Here is a 27,480-nt window from a genome sequence, read left to right on the forward strand (position 1 = left end):
AAGATGACCCCCTTCAATCTTGGATCAGGTGATAAATCTATTTTATGAGATTAAAATTTATGAAATAAATAAGAAATTAAATTTTAATCATTGTTTTAATATTAGAGAGAATGAAGACGCTGTTCTTGATGATAGAGATAACTCGTGGCTAAATGAGGAAACCACCAATGATGAACATAATGCACGCAACAGTGATTATGAAAGCAATGGTTCAAGAAGTAATGATGGCAGCAGTCCTTCAGGAGATGTCGTCCCTAGTACATATGTAGAAAGTCAAAATGAAGATTATGAACCTGATAATCAGCATAGAGAACAACCACGGAACTCTACCTCAGGAATTGAACTAAGAGAAACACGATTTAAAAATATTAATGAACTAACAAGACGTCAAAATGTTAGTTCTTATGATGAGATGTCGAGTACATCAGGGTTTAGTGGGGGGTATAATCAGCCACCATATGCATATAGATATGAAGATGTTAACAATCCTTCGTTTGGATCTACAATGTCTTCTTTTTTTAGTTCCGGACAACAATATCCCCATTTTTATTATAATACAGACAGCGATGAAGTGATCCAGCCAGCACGACATAGTTTATGGAAGTAAAAGAATATGTTTATAGTTTTAATGCTTGTATTATATTGTATTAGTGGATTATTTGATTGTAATCATTTATCTAAACATAAATTATTGAAAAATTAATTTTTATCATTTTTTTCCTATTTTTTTAGTGTAAAACAAGCTTCTGGCAAAAAAGTCCGATTTTCCGATCCGAATCGGCCGATACCGGCCGATACGCCGATCCCGGATCGGTATCGGCCGGGGCCGATCCCGATCCCGATACCGATATTTCCTACTATGGTTACCACAACCATTTTCTACATTTTCAAAGTCCAAATCTTCGATCCAAACCGTTCAACATGATCTCTACAATAAAATGTGCTTGCAGATCAAATTTTACATTTTCTTAGAATTTTTTTACTATTTATTAAGTATTTTACAAAAACTAGTCAAATTCAGAACATTGAATTTTGTACCCATCTTAATAAATAGTAAAAAAAAAACCAAAAAAATGTAAAATTTGATATAGAAGCACATTTTATTGTGGAGATCATATTGAATGGTTTGGATCGACGATTTGAAATATAAAAAATGTAGAAAATGGTTGTGGTAAATTTGTGGTAACTCAAAATTGTGGTAATTAATCGGATCTCTCCTCTCTTTTTTAATTCAAATTTATACATGGTTCATCTTTTATGAACGTAAATTCTGCACAAATTAATTTTTATTTGTACTATAAATTTGTGTAATTAAAAATAATAATGTAAAACGTTATCTTTTGAAATAATTATCTTTCATGCATTTGCGTCGACGATGGTAGCTTTTGAAGCTTGATGAACATATTTTGTTTTTAAATATTTATAAAATAATTATTTTGTATATATCAAAGACTGTCTATAATAGAAATATTATTTTTAAAATATGGGTCATGTTTATCATTGTAATAACTCAGATTTTAAAATAAATAAATAATTATTAATCATAATTAAGGTAAAATTAAAACATAATTAATTGGTTGAAGATAATAAAATAAATCTAATGTGGTATACCGGCAAAGAATGCTGAACTTCTCTGATCAGTGAAACTAATGCATCAAAATCCGTGCTTTCACTATCCAGCATCTCTCAGCTTCTCTACAGTATAAACTGAAAACAAGAAAATTAATTAGTATACTGAGTCTAGTGTTGCTCTTACAATACTAGATTGAGGCAAAATGTCAACAATATTTATCATCTTTTCAAATACTTATAGAGGAGGGTTCAAATGCCTCCATGTTTTTGTGCCTCCATCATGCCTTTATCTCTCTCCATCATTTTCAAAGTTCAAACAGTCAATCAGAACCGCTCAACCTAACCTCCATATTAAAATATGTTTGGAGACCAAATTTTATATTTTTAGGAATTTTTTTACTATTTTTTTATATAGGTACAAAATCAGTAAATCTGAACCATCTAAAAACAGTATTTTTGTACCTATCTAAAAAAATAGTAAAAAAATTCCTGACAAACTCCAGATAGCAAATTGAATAACAAATCTGTAAATATTTGACTAACTCAAGAGAAAAGTAAAAATGCTATGATCTGAATTGCTAAATTGAATAACAAATCTGTAAATATTTGGATTATTGAAGAGTAAATGTCGATTTAACAAGGAAATTTGATAAAACTTGAGGTCTTCATCTGTGGCCCAATTAGCACAGCTCCCATGTTTTCCATACTGGGCCTGTTAGGCCCAACGCCTAATCTCATTTCTTCTTTTCCTGACTCACTCGAGCCATTGACAAAGTCAAACATCCCTTCAACAGCTACTCCCAAATCAAGTGTCACTAATGCACGCAAAATAAAAGTGGCTTCTTCAATTTTGTATTTATTATTATGTGTGAATATTAGGACCCGGAGAAACAAAAGTGGCTTCGTATATTGAATTGCGAATTGTCTTATCCGAGATATGTTGTATTATAGAGGGGCCTCTTCAATTTTTCCACATATGGTGGCTCCTACAAAACAGCCCTTGTGGAATATAAACTTTCTGTACAGATCACGGGACTTGTTTTACTATGAACAACCAATCATTGATCTGGCTCGGTCAGTGCAATTTACGGTTCATTCTCCGTTCTACATTGTGATCGGATTGAGATCGACCGAATTTTTTATTAATATCCAAATTTAATATAAATTTTCAAAAAATATCCAAGCGGCAACGGTTTTTCCAAAACTACCCATTCCGGAAAATTTTTTTCCGGAATTAAACCGAGTTTCCGGAAAAAATTTTTCCGGAAATTTGGTTCTATTTCCGGAAAAAAAAATTCCGGAAATAGGATTTTTTTTTTTTTTTTTTTTTTTTTTTGCTATTTCCGGAAAAAAAATTTCCGGAAATAGGATTTTTTTTTTTTTTTTTTTTTTTAGGAAATTTTATTTTCCGAAAATTTTTTTTTTTAGAAATTTTTTTTTTTCAGTTTCTATTTATAATTTATTTATTTTTTGTATTGAAGTATTACAAATATTTAATATATTTAAAAAAAAAAAAGATGAAATACTATATAATTTGATTTATTCGAAAGACTGCTACAAATAATTCGGATCAATATTTTTCATGCCGGATTTTTTACGGCCGTAAAAAAAAATAATATAATATAATATATGTATAGTATATGTATATATAATATATGTATAGTATATATATATGTAATATAATGTAATATATGTATATGTAATATAATGTAATATATGTATATGTAATATAATGTAATATATGTATATGTATATAATATATGTATATATATGTATATTATATATTATATTATATATACATATATTATATTATATATATACATATATTATATATTATATTATATTATATTCAACGGTAGGCATTCAACGATCTTCATTTTCATATATATTATATTGTATATACATATATATACATATATTATATTATATATACATATATATACATATATTATATTATATATACATATATATACATATATAATATACATATATATACATATATTATATTATATATATATATACATATATTATATTATATTACATATACATATATTATATTATATTACATATACATATATTATATTATATTATATATACATATACTATACATATATTATATTATATTATTTTTTTTACGGCCGTAAAAAATTCGGCATGAAACATATTGATCCGAATTATTTGTAGCAGTCTTTTGAATAAATCAAATTATATAGTATTCCATCTATTTTTTTAAAAAATATATTAAATATTTGTAATACTTCAATACAAAAAATAAATAAATTATAAACAGAAACTGAAAAAAAAAATTTTCGGAAAATAAAATTTCCTAAAAAAAAAAAAAAAAAAAAAAAAAAAATCCTATTTCCGGAAATTTTTTTTCCGGAAATAGCAAAAAAAAAAAAAAAAAAAAATCCTATTTCCGGAAATTTTTTTTCCGGGAATAGAACCAAATTTCCGGAAAATTTTTTTCCGGAAACTCGGTTTAATTCCGGAAAATTTTTTTCCGGAATGGGTAGTTTTGGAAAAACCGTTGCCGCTTGGATATTTTTTGAAAATTTATATTAAATTTGGATATTAATAAAAAATTCGGGAGATCGATTTGTCCTGAAAAATATTTTATCTTTCTGACGCAAAGGGTCCGTTACAATTTCATTACGATTTCATGTACTGATTTAGTAGTAATAGAGAAAAATATTGAATCAAAAATAGAATAAAACAACAAAACACTAAAACTTTCTATTCAAACTTAACATCCTTCAACAGAAACTTTCATAAATATTTAGGAAAGCAAAATTAAAAGATAACATTGAAAATGAAAACAAATAAATACTTTTAATACTAGTCCCAACGAAAATTTAATTATTATCAAAATCAATGTGGTAAAGGCTCAAAGCAATGTATTTGTTTAGAAGACCGCCATGCAGACTCTTAGTTTTCTAGTCATGCACTCAACGATAATTTGTTCTTTAATAAAAGGCCATTCAGTCAAATTGTTGAATTAATTCTTTAGAAATCAGTCCTACCTAGTTGTATAAATAATTCTTTGATCTACCTGGATTTGTTGTGGCCATCGTGTACATCCGAATCTGAATAGGATATGTCTTCAAACTAAGAGTAAAAGCATCAAACTAATTAATTTGCTAAATTACAATGACATAATATTTATGTTTTTGTACTCGGTATTGTATATCTCTTCATTAATTACGACATTTAAATTTCTGATGAAACCTGCACTTGTAACTTGCTAGAGCCACACATTTGAATATTTGAGGTAAATCACAAGATGAACAGAGGGTGGCCTAACAGTGTCATTGATGGACAGAGAGAAGAGAAATAAGCATTCTTTAATTTTTTAATATCTTTTGCTTCGGATTAATTTTCTTTTTACATGAAATATATAGAAGAGTTGGAGGGTATATAGATTATATAATTTTTTTTCTTCCATCTGACTATTGGCAAAGCTCAGTGATCTTAATTATCTCTGAGAACAGATTTAACGACAGTACTAGGCTGTTCTGGCTCTTTTGGTGTAGGTGTTTTTTTTAATAATTTCTATATGAGATCATTTATATTTTTCGAGCATAGTTAAACATTATATATTTGTATGAAGCCAATATTATATGATGAGGCAGCAGCTGTGAAGAAAAGATTGGAGCTCAGCAAATTTACGTACGTATTTCTTCAATTTGAGTAAAGTGGGGCTCAAACCACGCACCCAACTGAGTTAATATTCACAAGAGATCTCTTATTATGATTATTAATATGTGGCCTCTTACACGAAGAATATTATTTTTGTTACTAGGTCAAAAAACAATTTTTGGTTTATTGTACATTTCTTCTTTATTGGTACTGTGATGTATTTCTTTTGTTGATGTTCTTTGTTCTTTGCTTTTGCCGAAAGAACAAATTAGCATGTACAATATTTACCTAGTAGGGTTCAAAAATTCACTTAATTAGTAGGAGCAGCATGGTTAACTTGCAATTAATAACAAATCAAATTATACTAAGCATCAGTTTGCTTTCCAGCCTGTTCGACTATAGGATCGTCATCTGCACTAGAATTAAGGGACATTTAAAAAAAAGTGACAAATAGAAATGACTGAGAAAGAAATGGAGCACTTGGATTGGGTTGGGGAGAAAGTTCAAGAGATGCAGCCTGGTAGATGCTGAACTATGGATCAATATCTTATTTTTAAGGTCCAAACAATTGATCTGAACCGTTCAACGTGATTTCCATATCAAAATGTACTTGCAGACTGAATTTTACACTTTTTAGAACTTTTTTACTATTTTTTTAGATAGGTAGAATATCACTACTTTTGAATGGTCTAGAATCTTTAGATCAAGTGATTTTCTACCTATCTAAAAATTAGTAAAAAATATTCACAAAAATGTAAAATTTAATCTACCAATATATTTTCATATGAAAATTATGTTAAGCAGTTCGATAGTACGGACCAATGTAAATTTGATCAATTGTTTATACTTTGAAAATGGAAATATTTATCGATAGTACAGACCAATATGTGCTATGCATAGTACCATAGCCTTACATCTTCTATCTATTTTCTTCACATTGGTGATTTAGATTTTTATTTTTATGATTTATTGTAGATTGAAGATGTGCAAGTCGCGCCTAAACGGTCTTGGATAGCAGAGCAAACTATTTCACTTAGCTGAAGCTGCTTTGCTAATTGAGTCTTTTGTGATTCATTTGCGAGGGAAATAACTGGGATAATAAAAATATAGTTCATCCCAGATGAGGTGAACATGTGGAACATATTTTTCTTCAATATATCATGTGAAATTTTCATGACCTGTATTTTTTTTGGGTTGTCAGCTATAATTCATTTTTTTATCATTTTAGTGTCCCAACTGCCAAGTGTCTGATACATTTTTTTATGTAGCAATTAAAAACGAGAATGATGATAATTTTAGGGTACCAACTGCCAAGTGTTAGACAAATAGGTGTATACATTAATAATATAATGATGTATTTATGTGCAGAGTTGATCAATTTTAATCCTCAAATCAGAGCAATGTTTATGATTTCTCGCTAATAGCTCTGTCACTGATAAAAAAATATTTATTTTAAAATAATGAACTCATACCTTGATCAAATTTCTCAATTAAATATAAGAAAAAAAATATTTTAGTGGAAAAGAGAAATATATGGAGTTTGTGTTGAAATGGCAAAGAGGGATGGGTTTGGGCCCAGTAACCAATTGTTTTTCACGGATTGCAGAGCTAAAGATCTTCATTCATTCATTCATATGGGCAGTGTGCAAATTTTGTTCAAAATGCTATTCTCTAATTCGAAAACAAATAATTTGTGTAAACTATAATATATTTTCATCTCCAGTCATACTTTATTAATTTCATAGCAGGCCAGTCATACTTTATTAATTTCATAGCATGAACCATATTCAAAAGACTCCATCAGTGCGTTCACTGTACGTAAACTGATCAACTTTGATAGCATCCACGTTTAGAAGGAAAAAAAAAATAGTCAAGTTAGGTAGAAGCAAAACTAAAATAATCAGTTTCTACCATTCAAAGGTAGCTAGAAGGAAAACAAAAATTCTAATAGTCCATACAAGCTGACGAAGCAGTTAGCACTAGAACGACTCATGAGGGAATATCTTGTAGTCAACTTTTTTAATTTCTAACCGCACCTCCCCTTTTAACTATAAGAAGAGCAGCATTATGTGAGAGAGAAACCCATTGCCTTCATTACACAAATCATGGAACGTTGTTATAGAGTGCTTACTATTCACCTCCTCTTAAGTCTCTTAACCTTATCCTCATTTTCTCTCGCTGCCATAGTAACCAACAATAAAACTGATCGATCAGCACTTCTCTCATTCAAGTCCCAAATACATGATGACCCATTTGGAGTCCTCTCCTCATGGAATGAGTCACTGCACCACTGTCAATGGCAAGGGATCTTGTGTGGCCGGCACCATCCTGATAGAGTGACTGCTCTCATTCTCGACTCCAAACAATTGTCAGGTTATATATCTCCATCTCTAGCAAATCTCACGTTTCTCCAAAGGATGAGTCTCTCTGATAACCAGCTGAGTGGAAGCATCCCGGTAGAGATCGGGTATTTGGGTAGGCTACGTTTTCTCAACTTGAGTGTCAATTTTCTCGATGGTAGCATTCCATCTACTCTAAGTAATTGTTCAAATCTAGAATTAGTTTATTTAAGATTTAATAATCTCCATGGAACAATCCCATTGGAATTCGGCCTCCTCCCACAGCTCCAACTATTATCACTATATGGCAATAATCTCACAGGATCAATTCCTTCCACCTTGGGCAACCTTAGTAACCTAATATATCTTTATCTTCACCAAAATGATTTTGATGGCGATATTCCAGATGATTTAGGCAAACTTACTAACCTATCACATCTTTTTCTTTACAATAATAACTTCACGGGTTCCATCCCACGTACCTTTGGCAACCTTACCAAACTATCAGTTCTCTATCTTCACCAAAATAGCATTAGTGGTCACATTCCATCTAGCTTGGGCAATCTTATTAACGTGCTTCATCTCTATCTTCACGAAAATATGTTAAGTGGATTCATCCCACCTACCTTAGGCAACCTTACTAACTTACTGAAACTTAACCTTTACGACAATAAACTATATGGTTCCATTCCACATACATTGGGTAATCTTCAAAGTTTAACAGTTATTGATCTTTCCCTAAATATGTTAAGTGGATTCATCCCTGAACTGGGGAAGCTTCAAAACCTCCAGTTTTTTAACATTTATCAGAACAACATTTTGGGCGAAATACCACACTTCCTTTACAACCTATCAGCATTGTATACTTTGGAACTTGGTAATAACCAGCTTTAGGGAACTCTACCTTTCGATATGTGCAATGCTTTACCAAACTTGAAAAATATATTCCTATATCACAATCAACTCAAAGGACAGATCCCTCAATCCATATCCAATTGTTCTACTCTTATTGATGTTGAATTAGACCATAATTACTTCAGTGGCGTGATACCATCTAGCTTAGGAACCTTAGAAAATCTTCAAACAGTAGTTTTTTCTTTTAATCAACTAGAAGCCAAGAGGCCACTTGATTGGAATTTCATGGATGCTTTGACAAATTGTACATTGTTAGAAACTTTAGAACTTGACAACAACCAACTACAAGGAGAACTTCCTAGTTCAATAACAAACCTTTCTACTAGTCTTCTTGAACTCAACTTGAATGAAAACCCAATTTCAGGAAGCATACCAGCAGAGCTCCGAAAACTCAATAACTTAAACTTCCTTGACCTAAGCGGAATGTTTCTCAGTGGCAGCATTCCGGTAGAAATTGGTAATCTATTCAAACTTGGAGAATTATATCTGGCCAATAACAGGATTTCAGGTCAAATCCCAGTAACTTTTTCCAACCTTACCCAAATGACCCAGCTATATCTAGAAAATAATGCATTGGAAGGGAGTATACCACCAGAATTAAGTAGCATGAAATTATTAGAAATCCTGAATGTTTCAAATAATAAGTTGGTAGGTGAAATTCCCAAAGAAATCATGGGTCTTCCTTCTCTTTCCATCAGTTTGGACTTATCACACAATTATCTAATTGGCATCTTGCCACCAGAAATTGGTAACTTGGAAAACCTACAATCAATTCATCTCTCGAATAACAAGTTAAGTGGAGAGATTCCTAGCACAATTGGTGGATGCCAGGTACTTCAATCCCTTTATCTTGATAGCAATCTGTTAAGAGGAACAATTCCATCCAGCTTGAGCAAACTAACAGGGCTGCAAATCCTTGATATCTCTAACAACTCGTTTTCTGGTCGAGTCCCTGAATTCCTGGCCACAATGAACTTACAATATTTGAATATTTCTTTCAATAATATTTAGGGGGAATTACCAAAAGAAGGAATTTTCAGGAATGCCAGTGGTCTAGATGTAAGAGGAAATCCAAAGCTTTGTGGTGGAGTACCTCAAATGCATTTGTCACACTGCATTTCTCAGCCTTCCACACAGAGAAATCACTTTCGAAGAAGCATGGTGCTCATAATTTCTGTTATTGGCTCTTTTATTTGTATAACTGCAATCATTTGCTTGTTAGTGATTTATTATACTAGAAACAACCCTCAAAACAAACCACAATCTGATAAAGCATTGAAATATGGGTTAGAGCCTGTTTCATACAATGACCTTCTTAGAGCTACTGAAAATTTCTCCCCGAATAATCTAATTGGAAGAGGTTCATTTGGAGAAGTTTACAAAGCCGTTATGAGCTTCGAGAATGTGACAACCGTTGCGGTGAAGGTGTTAAACCTTGAGAAACACAGTGCTTCTAGAAGTTTCTTATCTGAATGCGAGGCATTAAAAAACGTGAGACACCGGAACCTTATTAAAGTGTTGAGTTTGTGCTCTAGCATAGACCACCAAGGTAATGATTTCAAAGCTTTGGTTTTTGAGTTCATGCCAAATGGTAGCTTGGAAACATGGTTGCATCCAAATGCATGTACGGATCGGCCATTCACAAGCCTCAGATTCATCCAGAGATTGAACATTGCATTTGATGTGGCGGCAGCGCTAGATTATCTCCATTACCATTTAACTGCACCAATCGTACATTGTGATCTCAAACCTAGTAATGTACTTTTGGATGATGACATGACTGCACATGTGAGTGATTTTGGATTAGCTAGGTTTTTGGTTCGACCGGATACCATGCCTTCTCAATCAATGTCGAGCACTGGTGGAATTAAAGGTTCTATTGGCTACATTCCTCCAGGTATATAAAGAAGAGCTTATTATTTGAGAATAATTTTTTTTTATGTTGCTGCTACAAAATTATTTATAGACTTTGTTAAGGTTCAAAGCAAAAAATTGCCCAAGGCTGTTCCACTAGCGAGGCCCAAGGGAAAAATATTTATTGCCTCATTTATAGTGACATGTTTGAGACTAAATTTTATTATCTACCTATACTTTTTTAATTTACTGTCTTGGGCTATAAAATTTTAAAAAAACATGTGACCCAAGTTTTTCAAATTAGGTGAATTAGACATATGTTAGCAGGTAGAGTCACAGTTCACTGTGCTTCTGTACTAAATTTAGGGCTGTAACTATTAACTTTTTATTGTCTAGAGTATGGGATGGGTGGTCGGCCATCAGTAGAAGGAGATGTGTACAGCTACGGAGTTCTTCTGCTTGAGTTGTTCACTGGAGTAAGTCCAACTGATGAGAGAATCAGAGATGGTTTGAGCCTTCAGAAACAAGTTGAGATGGTTTTCCCCAACCAAGTCATGGATATAGTCGACCTCAAATTATTCCCTGAAACTGAAGGAGAACATAATTTGTATGCACCTGAAAATGTCTATAGTTGTTTGGTTTCAGTGATTCAATGCGGGCTTCTGTGCTCCAAAGAGTTGCCAAAAGAGCGTATTTCTATCAAGGATGTTACCAAGGAGTTGAACTCAGCACGAACAAAGTTGCTTAGGTCATAGAGACGGAGAAAAAAAGATTGAAAGAGAAGAGAAAGGGATCCACTAAATATGTATTATATGTAAAATTGGATAGCGATTGTGGTAAATAAATAAAGTTTAATATAACTTCAGGTTAATATTCTACATAACTTCAAGTTATAATAAAATATTTATTTAATAACTTCCGGTTATTAAATTACTTGACCGTGCAATTGTAGAATTTAATTTGAAATAACTTCGGGTTATATTTTCATCTAATGATCTATAATAACTTATGGTTATTATATTGATTTTTTTTTAGAATTTATAATAAAACTTCAAGTTTTTAATTGAGAATAATTTCATATTATTATTCATCCAGTGGCCTATAATAACTGCTGGTTATTATATTAATTTTATACTAAAATTTCTAATAGAACTTCAGGTTCTAAACAGAAACAGTTCCTGGCCAAAACAGATAGTTCCTGGCTAAAAAAAATATTGAAAAACAGTATATTCGGCCAAGGCCGAAACTGAGGCCAAAACAGATGCGCAAAAATATTTCTAACAATTACTTCAAGTTATTATTTTATATTGGTAATACGAATTTTGGGTTCTTGAGATATGGGTTATACTATCAAAAGGATGCAAAATAAAAAAAATGCTACTATTATTAACTAATTTACTTAAATATTCATTTGTGCTTGATAAATAAAAAAAAATAAAAACGATTGAAGAAAAAAAATCTTAATAATTTCAGGTTATTAAGAGAATTAATAACTTCAGGTTATTAAGAAAATTAAGTATTGGAGACATTTTATTTATTTGATAACTTCCGATTATCATAAATATAAATAACTTTTAGTTGTTAGGTAAAATAAAAACATTCAGTGGCATACAATAACTTCCAGTTATTGTATTTTATATGAGAATTTCTGGTTCATATAAGAACTTCTGGTTCTTTTTTTTTTCTTTTTTTTTAATATATAAAAACTATTACCTAAGAACTTCAGGTTCTCTTGTATAAAAAAAAATTATGATTAAGAACTTCAGGTTCTTTTAGAAAAAGCTTCTAGCTATAGTATGTACAAAAGCATCTGGATATTATCTTGTACTTGCTTTATCATTCTCTTCAGGGAATGAAAATATTACTCTCATTCAAATAAGAAAATTTCATTCAAGAAATAAAAATTATTACTAACAGCAAGCAATATAAAATAAGAAAATTTCATTCAAAAAATAAAAATTATTACTAACAGTAAAGTTATGAAATGTAATCTAAAGATGACCATCTTCTTGAGAAAATCACATCGTAACTTGACTAAAGCAAACTCGTGCTGATAACGTATTATAAAACAAAACAAAACAATATTGGGGAGAGGCTAAATCTTATTTCTATATTATATCTCAATCTCAATTTCTCTTGAACCACTTACAAAACCTCTATTTATAGGCTAGATAATGCAAATGAAAAGCCATACAATTAACATGAGAGTTAATACAAAAATTAAATCTAATATATAGTGGAGGTGGAGAAGGTGAAATATCTATTATTTATTATTTCATAACAGTTTTTTATATATCAATGTAAAAACACTTTATTTATTCCATATTAGATTTGCATATGATTTAGGTGAGCAAAAATACAAAAATTGGAGAAAGGACCTTTATTTTATTTTATTTTATTTTATTTACAAAATATGTTAAAGCTTATTTTTAGTTATCACAGCAAGATGATTTACACATTTTAGCAATTTGAGATGAAAAAAAGAAAATTTCAAAATTCCAACAGAAAATAAGAAATTTCTAATTGAGCTACTTTATTTAATGAACTTGGGTACAGTTTGGTTGATTTCATTGGAGAAGCATAACAACCCTATTTGGGTTTTACTTCTACTGATTGAAACAGCACAACCTCCAATTAAATAATTAATTTAATTGGGAGAGAAATAATATCCCAATTACAAAAGTAATTTCAAATTATTAATTTTGAATACCCAATTTAAAATTTGTTATGATAAACCATCCTGTAAAATTTAACACTAAGATACTTCTGATATTTTAATGTTATCATTTTTTGGGCACTTTCAGTCTTGTTAGATTCGATCTGCTAATTGTTTTCTTGTGTTATTATTATTTAATTACCAATAGCTAAAAATCAAACGCAAGGATATTACAAACCCAGCACAAATATGGGTTAATATCTTAATAGAGCAGTTTTGGCTTCATGCAGCGCACTAAGCATATGCAATGCTGTTTTGATTCTATAGCATGTGCGCTGTACAAAGTCAAAACTGCAATACTAGAAAGCGCAAATTGACGCAATAAATAACACTGCAATTTGTTAAATCATCTCCAAAACTTCACTACAAGAGAAGCAGCTTTTGTATTAAATTAACCCTTCTCTATTAAAGGATACATGTGATTTTACATTTATTGGTTGTAAAATGAAGGCTATGAGATATATATTCGTACAAGCAAGCACATGTGACAAATAGACTCTTAAAATAAAAAAATAAAAAATAAAAAATTACAAAATGTACAAAAACACTAACCAAATATTGTGCCAAGGCTCCTGTAGGAAATGTCTGATATGGCTGTTGTGAAATCTGTATTGGATTATTAGATCTTGCCTGGTCTGGTTTCAAAACAGGTCGATCTTGACCCAATTCCACTTCTGACTACTTCAAATTAATTCTAGATCTAGATGCTACTTCAAATTAATTCATACCAGTAATATCAGTCATACCTTAATTAATTTTTAAATTTGGTAATGGATGTCCAATTTTTGAAAAAGAGATGTACAAATGACCCAATTGACCTCTCTGGCATAATTTATACCAGTTATACCAGGCATGCTAGTAATAGGAGGCGAATCAAGGCAGAGGTTGAGCACATATCATGTGGAGTGAGTACGAAACAAGTGAGAAAAATAATCAAAACAGAAAAGCAATTGATTCTTTATTTCCAAATTGAACTTTATTTATTATTAATTATAATTTCCAAAGATCCATAATGCCTAACGTTCCATTCTTAAGTACCAGCTTTAAAGTACTTATGATATTTGTTGCTTCATTCTTTTTTTTAGGAAGCTGTTAACAGCCTCCGAACAATAATATCCGGATTATCCTCGAATTCAATTGAAAAGTGTTTGTAAACTTCTTTCCGAGATTCTGTAAAATTCAATAATAAATCATGTAAACCGATTCAACGAATTCTGCAAGCAAACAAAAAGTAAATAAATTTAAACCTCAGCAAATCCAGACAAAGAAGCTCGACCCGTGGACTGACCTGCTCCTCACATGTCAAAGGTGATGGCATTGGTGCAGGTGATGGTTGTCTCAGTGTTTGGTCCAGTTTTTCATAATTGAATGAAACAGGTGTTTTGTCTCATTTTTAGGGTGTTACAATTTTTAGAAAAACAAGACAAAATAAAAGGGAAAAAAGGAAATTACTAGGATAATTAGATATTGAGAAGAATCATTTCTGGTTACTGTAGTAAGATATCCAAATGATTTACAGTTTTTGTTGGTATTATTGACTCAGGGGTAATATGGTCATTATTGTTGGGATAAACTCAGCAATACTGCACTGCTTTGTGCCAGTATGCAAAAGATTGAAGAGAAAAGAATATTTTTCTGAATAGAAGCAACGCTTTATTTCCTTTCTCTCTTCCTCGATTACATAAAGTTATGCAGTATTTAAAGCAATACAATGTTCCTAAAATAAGCACCCACAACTTCCCTAAATTAAGCACCCACTACACAACAGGCTAAAAATAACTAACCACTATGCCTACTCTAAATTTAGCACCCACTAATATGTCCTTGCTATTATTAACATATACTCAAAATAACTTAGCACTACTAACAGTTATTCTAAAAAACGTGCTCCTATTTTTGGATCAATTTTCAACAATTATTTTAGTCTAAAATGCTTATTGTCGGATATCTCTACAAATAAGACAAACCACTAGCACCTATTGCAAATACCAGTGACTGGAGACCACTCTTTCTGGAATTTCCTCTTAAAATTATGAAGTAAATTACATACATTTTCTTCAACAAATGAAAAAATGGATGTGTTAAGCTGTATAGCACGAAACTGAGCATTCCTTTATATCTCAGCCACATTTTCTTCAGCATTCCTTTATAGCACGAAATTGACCATGATCCATTGGAGAGCAGTCGCTGTAGTGTCGGCCCGCCTGTCAGAAACTCTGAGCATAGGCTCTCAATCTCACCTATCAAGACAAAAATATCAATCTGTATCAAATCAGGCTTGACTTCATAGAGCTTCAATTGTACAAGTGATGTAATTGAGCATCTCTGACACCTATGGGCTAAGTTGCATCATTCCAGCAGAACCACCTCTTGAAAAATGATTAAAGAAGTAAATGATACTTTGTAAAACATACAAAATTATCAAAATTAGGAAAGAGGGGTCATTGTCAGAAAATAAACCAATCCCAAGGTTTATCATCAGTGATTCACACCTTAACTCGAAACTTAGAAGCCTCAAGGACCACAATTCATTTCTGATTTGGCCAAGTTGCATCATTCCAGCATAACCCCCTCTTGAAAAATAATTAAAGAAGTATGTAGATGATACTTTGTAACACAAGTATCAACAGTAACATTGGTCTCTACTGCATTGCATTGATGGGTAACTAAAGTAAAACAAATTAGAGGGTTGTCACAAAAGACATCAATCGTTAACCACAATTACTGATCCCATCTAACATACCTAATTTTTGTACAAAACACACATATTTAAATCCTTTTTAGCATGTGTTCATGTGATTTCTGCGAAAAGGTGCTGTCAAGCATCAATCAAGGCCACCCTCACATAAACAATTATTCAAAAGGTCCCTTTTTTATATACATATATTACCATTTATTTTATTTTATGCCATGCATAGTTAGTAAAGAAAAGATAAGGTCTGATCAATGTAAGTTATCTTACAGAAAGAAAGGCATCATAGGGCTTCTGAAGTATTCATTATTGGTATCTACAATAAACATCAACATAATCATACCACAAACAATTAAAATAGTACATGATGAAATAAAAGTACTATTAATTGCATGCCTCAGTTGCACTTGAAATGAAAATGCCCTGAGTCTTACTCTCTTTTATCTGCAGATTGTCCTTTGATAACTAAATGAGGTGCCTAGATAAAGACATGCACATATACCATTACCTTTTCTCTTGAGAAATAGTCAACAGGAGATGCAAGTAAAAAAAAAAAAAAATCATTGCTTGAAGTATCCTGTGTACTTAGAATTAGAAGGTATATGCACCTTACTTTCTCCATGTAGATTTATGCCTAAATTCATGAATTAAACTCAGATCAGACAAAGGAATGGCGAAGATGGCCAGTTGCTCAGATTCACTGTAGAATACCTTCAAGAATAGACAATACAAGAAACTCATAGACATCCAGTTGCTCAACAATAGGCAATTAGTAATTATAATAGTAATTAGAAAAAAATTTCAATCTCATAAACAGATTTGTAATATTAAATCAACTTAATTGCAAGATTATACCTCAACAGGCTCTTTGATCCTAAGAGAGATGAAATCCATGGACTTGACAGTTCACCTGTCAAATCCTAAACAATAAAAAATGATACCATCACAAATCAAGTCATGCACAAACTGTTTGATGAAATGCCAAAGCAAAAACCGCACACTAACCTGAGCAAAGGAGTCACTTAGAGCAGAGTTTTTTAAAAATACCCAAATTTATTAATATTTTATTATAAATAAACAGAAGTTTGAAAAAATTATATTTTTGCCCAAACCGTATGGAAATTTTATGGTTTGAATTAAAAATTCAAACCGTAAGATTTCCATACGGTTTGAAATTTTTTTTTCTTTTTTTTTTTGAATTTTTTTTTCAAACCGTAAGATTTCCTTACGGTTTGAAATTTTTTTTTTTTTTTTTTTTTTTTTTTTTTTTAGCCCAACTTTGTACCTCTGGTTAACATACCAAAACACCTTCAAAAATCATGAAAATTTACCGACATGCATTTTTGACTTCATAGAATAAGACTGTGAAGTTTCATACAAAATCTCAAAACAGATCGTGAGATATCGGCTCTCAAAAATTGCCCGAACTGCTGAAAGAGTGTTTCTGAGCCCAACTTTGCACCTCTGGTTAACATATCAAAACACCTTCAAAAATCATGAAAATTTACCGACATGCATTGTTGACTTCATAGAATAAGACTGTGAAGTTTCATATAAAATTTCAAAACATATCGTGAGATATCGGCTCTCAAAAATTGCCCGAATTGCTGAAAGAGTGCTTCTGAGCCCAACTTTTCACTCTTTCAGCAATTCGGGCAATTTTTGAGAGCCGATATCTCACGATATTTTTTGAGATTTTGTTTCAAACTTCACAGTCTTATTCTATAAAGTCAACAATGCATGTCGGTAAATTTTCATGATTTTTGAAGGTGTTTTGTTATGTTAACCAGAGGTGCAAATTTGAGCTCAGAAACACTCTTTCAGCAGTTCGGACAATTTTTGAGAGCCGATATCTCACGATCTGTTTTGAGATTTGATATCTCCATATTATGACTAATTTACAGCCCTAATTTGCACCAAAACCTGTGTTTTAAAGCCTATAAATGTGGATTTTTTACTTGTATTTCGATGAAATGTGGTACTGCTATGTTTTGTTTGGTATTTTGCAGGAAAAAGGGCGAAAAACTGCATCTGACAACATTTCATACGGCCCGTATGATGTTCCCTACGGGCCGTACAGGATTTGCCCAACCACGCAGAAGGTTTCCACAACAGAGGCATGAAGTCTCCAAGACAAAACACAGGCATACGGCCCGTACGGGGTCCCATACGGCCCGTACGGCGCTAATTCGGAAAATCCAGCTGGAATCTTAAATGAGCATAATTTAAGGAGGCCGAAAAGGAAGCCTCTGGGGGCGTGATCTGGGGCATTAAATGAGATATTTCCTCACCAAAAAGAGGGAGATTCACCACTGGAACTTAGACAACCTTTCTTGGAGCAAAAGACAAGAGGAGGAGAGGAGAAGAGAAGTGCAAAACGCGAGTTTGCAACGGATCTTCGGATTTCTCCACTGTTTTGTCATGAACTCTTTTATTTTCTGTTATTTGTGTCATCTTATGAACATGAGTAGCTAATTTACTTTGTTTCTAGAGTTAAGATGTAGTTTCTAGTTTGGTTTTGTTGCATGCTACTTGGATTTTGTGTTGAATGCTTTGTTTTTATCTTGTTGAGTAGTATTTTGATTGCTTTATTTGTGCTTGCTTGAATTGATTAGTCATCCCCTTAGATGAATGCGCACATTTAGGCGTTAGGAACCAAGTCTATGACATTTAATCCAACCGAATAAAGTATATGAAGTAGGGTGAAACCAAGGAGTACCTGAAAGGTGAAACTTTCCTTGAGGCGAAAGTCCTTTGATACTTTTAGTAGACCAACAAGTAACTTAGATAAATTAGGCCAAAATGCGAAAGTTGAGGTTTAACGCATCTAAGAGGGAAGTATTTGAGTCCGGTAATCGGGTACTAAGCCAAAATGCGAAAGTTGAGGTTAGGTACCTAGATCTGGTCGATAGAAACCCTAAACATTAGCACCAACACAGAAAACAGTAGCTGCAGCATTTACCGGGGGTGCCCTACGGGCCGTACGGGAATCCGTACGGGCCGTATGCCTTGGGGCTGAACAAAAATGAAATCTGAACCCTGAAAATGTCTTTTTATTAATTGAAAACAACTTTAATTCTTTTTATTGTCTTTCATACTTGTCATAAATCATTAGAATTGTTAGAACTAAATCAAACCAACTTCTCTTACTTCTAGAATCTCAAGTAATTTTAAGACGAGTCCGGTTATTTTCTTCTGTTCCTTGGATCGATATCTGAGCATACTCATCGATAGGGTAGTACACTTGCTACCTGATTTGACAGAGTATAACAAAGGTTTAAAAGGTATAGTTTGCTATACCGAAACTTTGTATGCATATATTCTGTGCGAACAAGATTTTGTATGAAACTTCGCAGTCTTATTCTATTAAGTAAAAAATGCATGTCGGTAAATTTTCATGAGTTTTGCAGGTGTTTTGATATGTTAACCAGAGGTGCAAAGTTGGGCTCAGAAACACTATTTCAGCAGTTCGGGCAATTTCTGAGAGCCGATATCTCACGATCTGTTTTGAGATTTTGTATGAAACTTCACATTCTTATTCTATGAAGTCAAAAATGCATGTCGGTAAATTTTCATGAGTTTTGAAGGTGTTTTGATATGTTAACCAGAGGTGCAAAGTTGGGCTCAGAAACACTCTTTCAGCAGTTCGGGCAATTTTTGAGAGCCGATATCTCACGATCTGTTTTGAGATTTTGTATGAAACTTTACAGTCTTATTCTATGAAGTCAAAAATGCATGTCGGTAAATTTTCATGATTTTTGAAGGTGTTTTGTTATGTTAACCAGAGGTACAAAGTTGGGCTAAAAAAAAAAAAAAAAAAATTTCAAACCGTAAGTAAATCTTACGGTTTGAAAAAAAAATTCAAAAAAAATAAATTTTTTTTTTCAAACCGTATGGAAATCTTACGGTTTGAATTTTTAATTCAAACCGTAAAATTTTCATACGGTTTGGGTAAAAATATAATTTTTCTAAACTTCTGGTTATTTATAATAAAATATTAATAAATTTGGGTATTTTTAAAAAACTCGGCACTTAGAGAGTGCGATGGGTAGGTAGACACCACTAGGGTAGGATGCCACTGTTTGCAAACTTTCCTGCAAGAGAAGCAGCGAAATTTGTCTTTCCAACTCCTTATTTTCCTCCTACGCTGCCGGTAGAGGTGCAGGTCCTCCTTCTCCTTGAGAATCCGATCCAAACTCATACGAGTGATCCGGTGGAACTTTGATGCTAAATCACCAATGATACTGTCTAGAAGGTCATGGAAGCATTGTAGCTGGCGATCTAGATTTGTCGGAGGAGTGCACGGTCATGGATTTTGTCGGAGGGGAGGCCGTCGAAGGTTGAAGGAGATCTGACACGGCCGTCGAAGCTCGTGAACTGAGAGATTTGAGAAAAAAAGAATTGGAGAAGAGATGGATTAATGGGAGTAGAGAGATTGGGAAATTTGGTAGGAGAGAGAGAACGGAACAGATAGAGAAACTTATTTAATGCGAACCGTTAAAAACTGTTGAAGCCTTATCCAGTGTAGTGCGGGATTTTTGGGGACTGAACAATGGGGACAATACCTTTTTTCTTTACAAAAATTAGTTAAATCTAGATCATTTTATTTTGTATCCATCTTAATAAATAGTAAAAAAAAACAAAAAAAATGAAAAATTTGATCTGGAAACGCATTTTATTGTCGAGATCATATTGAATGGTTTGGATCGATGATTTGGAATTTGAAAATTTAGAAAATAGTTATAGTAAATTTGTGGTAACTCAAAATTGTGGTAATCGGATCCCTCCTCTCTTTTTTAATTCAAATTTATACATGGTTCATCTTTTATGAACGTAAATTCTGCACAAATTAATATTTATTTGTACTATAAATTTGTGTAATTAAATTATATATTAATTAGTACGAATGAAGTGAAAACTATATATCAATTACTAGTTCCAAATGATATATAACTCTCTTTTTTTTAATTTGAAAAATAATAATGTAAAACGTTATCTTTTGAAATAATTATCTTTCATGCATTTGCGCCGACGATGGTAACTTTTGAAGCTTCATGAACATATTTTTTTTTAAATATTTATAAAATAATTATTTTGTATATATCAAAGACTGTCTATAATAGAAATATTATTTTTAAAATATGGGTCATGTTTATCATTGTAATAACTCAGATTTTAAAATAAATAAATTATTATTAATCATAATTAAGGTAAAATTAAAACATAATTAATTGGTTGAAGATAATAAAATAAATCTAATCTGGTATACCGGCAAAGAATGTTGAACTTCTCTGATCAGCGAAACTAATGCATCAAAATCCGTGCTTTCACTATCCAGCATCTATCAGCTTCTCTACAGTATAAACTGAAAACAAGAAAATTAATTAGTATATTGAGTCTAGTGTTGCTCTTACAATACTAGATCGAGGCAAAATGTCAATAATATTTATCATGTATGCTAATTTGACATCTTTTCAAATACTTATATTGCTTCTATAATTCATATCAGTGATGTAAAAAACATCCATTTAGACCGATTAATTGGCTGATTAGTCATTAGCGGTTATCAAACCATTACGGATTTTTTCTAAATAATCGTTCTATTATTTCCGACTATGTCCCATTATTCCTGATTATTCCCGAATAATCGCTTGGCAGTTACCTGTCTATCTGACGAGCACATACTGTTATTTATAACACTGATTCATATATATAACCAACTCAAAACCTATTAGGTTGGTTTTAAATGAGGAATCCGAACTCAAAAATCCTTTTTTCGTATAAAGGGTTGCATATGGACAAATAAAATGATAAACCACCAAATTACATCATTCTGTCCTAAAAAAATAAATATTTGATATAGTTACTTTAGTATATAATTATTTTCTTCTTCTTCAAAACACATAAAGTATCAGATTTTGAACTTAACGAGTAGCATTTCAAAAATTGGGCCAAATTTGAATTTAGGAATAAAATCTGATCAGCTTAAAATGAGTACTAGTGCTAAGATATATTAGTCTAAAAAAAATGCTTCCTTCTTCTTCTTCTTTTTTAAAAATAAAAAATAAAAATTCTGTCTAATGTTTGTGTTGTTAAATATTATATTTCTTAATTTCAACTCTCGTAAGAGATTTGTAATTAAGTAATCATGTGCTTAATATAATTACAGCATTAATGGATGAATTGATAATCACAAAAATTATAATGTGTTATTCTTTTAGCACAACTTTATAATATATTTTAAGGCAGATTGTATGAATTCTTTTTTGGGATTGGGTTTTGTCCAAATGGCTTTAGACAAAGTCTCATCCAATGCCAAACTTAAACGTCCGATATGTATTGAGATTCGTGCAAACATATTTAAATCTTAATAAATTTAAATAGCTTTTTGAATCTAAATATATGTGCAAATTAATTTTGATGCAGATCAGACAATTTAGGTCTGGCTTTGGATGAGACTTTGTCCAAAGCCGTTTGGACAAAAAACCCACAATTTTTTTTATATATGGAGATCGCTTGACTCTATTTTTGCTTGAATTTGAATCATAAGGTTCCTATATGTGAGATGAAGTACAACGAATCTTGTTTTTCATTTGTATCTCGTAAATTTGAAATTTCTGTTATTTCAAGGGGTCAAATTAATATATTAGCAAGATCTTGTTAGCATTTAATTTTTTTTTTTAATGAAATTTTTGTTTTGTAGAAAAAATGCTGTCAAGTGATATTTTACTTGTTGTTTTTCTTTCCATTTATCTGGATGAAACAGGATAAATTAATTGGTCTAAAATAATTAGCTTCAGTGTGCATAGCTGGGGACTGTACCTGTAAATATTTAGAGAATAATGGAAATCTGAATTGCTAAAACCACAAATGTGATTGCTTCAATAGAATTCCTTGAGATTGACAAGAGAAAAATAAAAATGATATGAACTGAATTGGTAAATTGAATAATAAATCTGTAAATGTTTGAATTATTGAAGACTAGTAAATGTCGATTTAACAAGGAAATTTGATAGAACTTGAGGTCTTCATCTGTGGGCCTAATAGCACAGCTCCCATGTTTTCCATACTGGGCCTGTTAGGCCCAACGCTTAATCTCAGTTCTTCTTTTCCTGACTAACTCCAGATAGCCATTGACAAAGTCAAACCTCCCTTCAACAGCTTCTCCCAAATCAAGTGTCACTAATGCACACAAAATAGAAATGCTGGTTCGTGGCAAGAGAAAATAAAAAGAAATACTTTTCCATTATTAAATAATTCTCAATAATGCTTAGTGGCAACCTCTCATGACTTATTGTTATGGTCAGTGTCAGACGACTTATACTACCAAAGAATGATTGTATTGAGTGAGCACTAATGTAGTGGATGGATCACTAATATAGTGGGTGAACATTGTAGTCCAATCTTTTGACCCACCAGCTGAGATTGTCAGGGTCGCATAGTTGCTTCTTCATTTTGAAGACCACAATTTCATTGTCTTTAATTAGTAGACAACACACGGAAGAGGTGAAATTGAAGACATGTATATAATTTTTCTTACTTTGGGTTTAGGAATGGATACTGTTTTAGAAGCCGCTGGGACAATGAAATTAATTGAAGATATGTATATAAACAAAAAGTCTGTTTATATACATCTAAATAAAATTATGTCTAAAACATTTCGGGACAATAAACCCACCAGTTCGGAAATTCTGTTCCTTGTCATTTAAGCGTGAATAAGTTCAAGTTGTTTCCTCTTTTTGGAAAATCGGAACAACTAACCTTATATTTCTAAATCCTTTCCCGGCCCTCTACTCGGTGTTATTATGTGTAATATTTTTGCAATTGGATGGATGAAATGCTGAATTATTTGTTGAAGTTGTATTTTTTTAGGTTTAATTTATTAGTCATATTTATTGTTGAGAACAATATTTAGTTGTGAACTTTTTTGTTTGTGCGACATATTGTACAGAGCAGGAGCTACAATATACCAGGGGTAGGCAAATGCCCACTCCTGGATTTCGATAAACAAGCTTACATCTTAATATATTTGAGTTTTTGCCTACTCCAAATTGTAAATTTCGCCCACCACTACAGTGAAAAGGCACAAATGTATTCTTCATAACTCCCTCAATATAAGAGACACGGCCGAAATTTTTATTAATATTCTACATCTCGTTTGAAAAGATTTTAAAATATACCAAAACCACAATTTTATTTTACGATTTTGGGTCAACTATCCACAAATTAAATCCACGGTATTCACTACTAGAATTCTGACTTGTTGCATCGACTTACCTATGCTACAACCCTCGTTGCAACTACTCAATTTTCGACTTGTTGCATGGGTTATCCATGCAACAAGTCGAAAATTGAGTAGTTGCATGGGTTATCCATGCAACAAGCCCAAAAAAATACCGTTGCAACAACCCTCGTTGCAACTACTCAATTTTCGACTTGTTGCATGGATAATCCATGCAACTGACATTTTTTGGGGGGTTGTTGCATGGGTAAGCCCATGCAACAAGTCAGAGTATCCATGCAACAAGTCATTTGTTGCATGGACACTACTTACCCATGCAACAAATATTTTTATCCATGCAACAAATATTTTTATCCATGCAATAAACCCAGATTCTAGTAGTGATTAGACCCTCCAAAACCGGAAAACAAATCCAAGATTTCGTAAAACCGGAAATTATTTTTTGCGGTAGTAGGGTAAAGGTTTAAGGCTTTACCGTTAATTTAATTAACGGCTAAAACTGCAATTTCATTTCATCTGACAATTTTGTGAGAACCAACTATTATTTTAAAAAAAGGACTACAATATATATTTTTTTATTTAGAAGTGAATTTTAAACTGTGATCAATAACTCAGATTCAAAATATTTTTATTTTTTTTCCAATAACAAACAAAGAAATAAATTAATTTTTCTACAGTCACAAAAATTCCGGCTTGAAAAATATTGATGCGGAAAATTTGTCGCCGTCTTTCTAATAAATCAAATTATATAGTATTCCATCTATTTGAAAAAAATATATAAAAATATTTCGGATATATCAATACAAAAAATAAATAAATTATAATTTTTTCTGTTTAATAATAAAAACCTAAAAAAAGAAAACAGTCAACTTAATTTCCGGTTTTATGTAAAAAAATATTTTTTGAGATTTAAACTGCAATTTAAATTTTTGACTATACGAAACCGTGGGTTTGTTTTGGGGTATTGGGAGGGCTAAAACCGTAAATTAAATTTGTGGTTTTGGGACCTAAAACCGTGAATTTAAACATTTTATGATTTTTTTTTTCTTACTTCAATGTCGCCCATATTTCTGACAATCTGTGAATTTTTTTGCGAATCTAAAGTCACAGACGTTTTCTACGTAATTTTCTCTTTCAAATGAGATCCATGATGAAGTACTTTCGAGTTGTCCGCCGCGCAAGTATTCATACTTGATATATTATATATTAACACCTGCACGCATATGCATCCATATTTACACGTGACAGTTGTAAAATCTATCAAATATTAAGTGGTTACCTAAGTAGTTAGTGATCCCCCACTTAATTAGCGGTCCCCATAGGTAATGCATTACGAGGTATGAATACTTGCTCAACAAGATATGAATACTTACACGACGAGGTATGAATACTTGCACTACGGACAACCCGAAAGTATGTCATCATGGATATCATTTGAAATAGAAAATTACGTAGAAGACATTCATGGTTTTAGATTTACAAATTTTCTCATAGATCGTCATAAATATTGATGAAATTGAACGGAGAAAAAAAAAACCCAACTCTAAAAATGTGTAAAAGATGTGTGTGTGATGTGTCCAGTTTTTTTTCGAAATACTTGGTATCTTAGGTATGAATACTTGATATATTATATATTAACACTTGTGCGCATAGGTTTCCATATTTGCACGCGTCAGTTATAAAATATATTAAATATTAAGTGGTCCCCAAGTAATTAATGAAGTTCAGTTAGTTAATGGTCCCTACAAGTAGTTATTGACTGAGGGATGAATGAGGGAAATTGACTGGATGATAGTTAGTCGATCCCTTTTTCAAAATCTTGTCAAAGTGGATGTACAATTCGATTTTTTTTTCTTTTGGGATATTAATAAAAATTTTAGGAGATATACACGATCTACTCTTATTTGAAATCTTCGTTATTGCGATCTTGACTAGAATTATTACTGTGAATCATGCTATCCTAGAAATTTGCAAGTCATTTGCAGGTCAACACCAAAATACAGTTTTGTAATCATGCTACATTTTTTTTATAATTATTTAAAGTTAGTTGGCCAGGTTCCACTAACAATATTTGTATTAATAAAAGAAAAGTATTTCTAGAGCACTAAGTGTACTTAAAGTGATCATTGTAGTAGCAACCAAAGAAATATTGTGTCCTTTGTAGGGATTTCTAGTTCTGTAATCATTCTTGCTTTTAAAACTAATCAATAGAGAATAATTTACCATTCATTTATAATTAGCTTCTAGAAAAATGATATGGATTAATAAAATAGCTAATTATTGGTTAGCATATGGATTAAAATAGTTTGTTGGCATCTCACGTAATAATACTAGGACCCGGTGACACAAGTGGCTTTGTATATTGAATTGCTGATTAACACATGGTCTTGATTGTCTAATCCAATGTTTTTTTTATTAGGAGCCTCTGTAATTTTTCTTGATTAATATAAATATATATTACTAAGTTGTCCTCCTACTACTATTTTCGAAAGGAAGGTTAAATGTTTCTTTCTTTCTTATTGCGTGTAAATTCTCCACCTAATATTTTCAAAAGAGAAAAGGTTTTTGTCCACAGCCTTCTGTCCACCATTTGTCCACAGCGCTATCCACCCCGTGTTTAACTAATTTTAACGGACACCGGTCCCCACTTCTAACCACTTACTCCGCCTATTTAACTTCCTTCTGTGCCTCTATTCCCTTTTGTGAATCTCATTTTCAAAATATTTCTTCTCCGATCAACTTGTTTCCTTTCTGAGGCGATTTCTTTCCGATATTACTTTTTTGCTTTACGGAGATAAAAATTTCTGAATCTAAAAATCGATCGATATCTGAAAAAGGATTTCTTCTCCGATATCTTAAATTTTTGAGGCGATTTCTTCTCCATAAAGCGGATAAAAATTTCCGAGCCGATTTCTTCTCCGATATCTTAAATTTCGATTTTTCAATTTGTCGCTTTCTTCAATCGGTAACTTTTTTCTCCGATCTCTTATTCTTTACTCAAAAAAGGATTGGACCGATTGATTTATTCGACCGATGCTTTATTGTTCATGTAGCAGTGGAAGAGTCAGTCCCCTTTTATGAAGTCTGAGAGAGATCGAATCGTAGTCAAAGTGAGATCAGCTGCTCGCTCTTCCTCCTAAGAAGTTCTTCTTGACTTTAAGTTTCAAGAAATCGATTTGGATGGGTGAAGAAAACTAATATTTGCTCCGATTTTTCAATTTGTCCTCTTTCTTCAATTTGTAACTTTTTTCTTTTTCCTATAATAATCTGTAACTTTTTTATTTTTTTTTCTTATATAATCTGCTTATGACATTTTTCATCTTTGATCAGATCGGATTGGAAAAATAATCTGGAACGGCCGCGACGGCAACAAAATCGTAATTGTTGTTTTTTTGTATTTACCTTCTCTGATTCATTTTTCCTTTGCAATGTCGATTTTAATTGAGATTACTGACTCGATCTCGTTTTTTATACATGATCGCAATGGAACCTTCAATCGTGGAGCGCGATC

The 27,480-nt window shown here is 31.9% G+C and overlaps 1 long non-coding RNA gene, 1 other non-coding gene and 1 pseudogene across 2 annotated transcripts; 1 reads left to right on the plus strand and 2 right to left on the minus strand.

The window, feature by feature from the left end:
- The first annotated feature begins 7,279 nt into the window (after positions 1–7,279).
- Positions 7,280–11,153, plus strand: LOC144548980 (uncharacterized; annotated as a pseudogene).
- Positions 11,154–15,476: 4,323 nt separating this feature from the next.
- On the minus strand, positions 15,477–15,597 carry LOC144549235 (small nucleolar RNA snoR127). The gene has a single exon (XR_013509630.1). It is a non-coding gene; the product is annotated as a small nucleolar RNA snoR127 (small nucleolar RNA).
- A 398-nt stretch (positions 15,598–15,995) lies between these two features.
- LOC144548773 (uncharacterized) lies at positions 15,996–16,755 on the minus strand. The gene is made up of 4 exons (XR_013509468.1): positions 16,733–16,755; positions 16,583–16,647; positions 16,336–16,438; positions 15,996–16,043 (listed from the first exon to the last, which is right to left on the minus strand). It is a non-coding gene; the product is annotated as an uncharacterized LOC144548773 (long non-coding RNA).
- Between the last annotated feature and the right edge of the window lie 10,725 nt (positions 16,756–27,480).

This window comes from Carex rostrata, chromosome 34 (genome assembly GCF_964058835.1).
Source record: "Carex rostrata chromosome 34, lpCarRost1.2, whole genome shotgun sequence".
Taxonomy (NCBI): Eukaryota; Viridiplantae; Streptophyta; class Magnoliopsida; order Poales; family Cyperaceae; genus Carex; species Carex rostrata.